Genomic DNA, 1,976 nt, shown 5'->3' with positions numbered 1-1,976 from the left:
ACCTTTGGTGATACAGGTAGCTGGAGCATCCCTTACGAGACCTCGCCATAGGACATGTATAGAGTGGTATAGGTGCTTTTGACGCCGAGTTTGGGGTCTATGGTCAGTTTGACAATTTATGCGCCTCAATTGATCTCTATGCAATGTGCTTTTGAGAGGCATTGCTCTCTTTTATGCTTTGTGAGTGACATACTTGGTCATTTTGTCTCGTATTTTGGTTGACATAGTCCCAAATACAAAGGAGACTCTGTCGAAATTTTCCCAAAATCTCTTGCTAGTCTTTACCATCTCTACTAGCAAAGACCGTGACATTTATGACATAAAGAAGTTTGATGGCACTAATTTTCAGCTTTAAAAGAACCAAATGCATAGTGTGCTTGTCCAAAAGAAGCAAAAGTTGCCTATTACCTATGCGGCTGGAACTGAAGATATGCACATGACTCAGTTTCAGTGGGAGGAGCTTGATGAGCTATGGAGGTCTACAATTAGACTGCACCTTGGAGAGTCAGTGTACTTTTCAGTGTTAGAATGAGATACTGCTCATAGTTTATGGCAGAAATTATGCGACACTTATGAACAGGATGCGGCTAGCAATAAGGTTTCCTAGTGTGAAAACTTTCAACCTTTGTATGAAGGAGTCAGCTAGTGTTGCCAGCCATATCAATGATTTTGATTCTCTTTTTGCCCAAATTTGTGCACAGTGCATGACCATTGATGATGAGATGAAAGCAATCTTTTTGCTTTGTTCGTTGCCATCCTCTTGGGATATCTTTTGCACATTTGTTAGTAACTCTGCTCCTAATGGTACGCTAAAGTACGATGATGTTACTAGTGCACTTTTGTTAGAGGAGATGCCTCAGAAGACAATGACTAGCTTGCATCATGGCGAAGCTCATTATGTGCAAAGGGATGATAAGCAACGTAAGGACCGTTCTTCGCAACGTGAGTCCAAGAAAGAGAGCAATAGAGATGCATCAAAGGGTAGATCAAAGTCTCGTGGTCACCGCAATGTTCAATGCCATTATTGTGATAAGTTTGGTCACATAAAGAAGAATTGTTATGCTTGGAAGCGTTACAAAGAGAAGGGTAAAGGTAAAGGCAAAGATTATGATGATAAAGAGGAGAAACCAAAGATTTTGGTTAAGATTGAAAAACTGAACATAGTTCATGATGACATTGATGCGAAAGACATTAATATGTTGGCTGAAAACAATGCTGTCTTTTATGATGCACAAGAAACTCTATCTTTGCAGAGTTCTATGCCAGCTGAACTCCTTGTTAGTGGTGAAGTATCCCATACAATAATTCTTGATTCGGGTGCCTCTTTGCAGGTCACACCTCATAGGCATTGGTTTACTACATACGAGGAAACCATTGGCTCTGCTACACTCAGTTACTCTTGTGACATTGTTGGCGTAGGTGATATTGCCATGGTTATGGCAAATGGGGTGAAGTTTATCATCCATAATGTGCATCATGTTCCAGCCTTGACACGCAATCTGATTTCGGTTAAACGTCTTGATGACTTGGGTTACAAAGTCACTTTTCATCAGCAATCTTGGCGTGTTGCAAAGGGTCGTCTTATTAAAGCCCATGGTTCTAAAGTTGGTTCAATTTATCCTCTTTATGTATCTGATAAAAACACTGTTCTTTCTGTAAACTAGGTGCCAACCGTTTCTTTGTGGCAAAGCCAAGTAGGACATATGTCAAAGAAGGGAATGGAGACACTCTCTCGTTTGGGCTACTTACCGTCTTTGTCATTTTCATATTTTCCCTTTTGTGAGCATTGTCAATATGGAAAGCAAACAGGACACATCGTACACATTCTTTTGACAAAGAAAGAAAGCCCTTAGAGCTTGTGCACAGTGATTTATGTGGGCCTATGCCTTCTAAATCCCATGGTGGTGCGTCCTATTATGTTACATTCATTGACGACGCAACATGGCATGTTTGGGTTTATGCCATGAAGTCTAAAG

Source organism: Adiantum capillus-veneris, chromosome 17, assembly GCF_014529385.1.
Source record: "Adiantum capillus-veneris isolate H3 chromosome 17, ASM1452938v2, whole genome shotgun sequence".
Taxonomy (NCBI): Eukaryota; Viridiplantae; Streptophyta; class Polypodiopsida; order Polypodiales; family Pteridaceae; genus Adiantum; species Adiantum capillus-veneris.
This window is presented reverse-complemented; position numbering follows the sequence as displayed.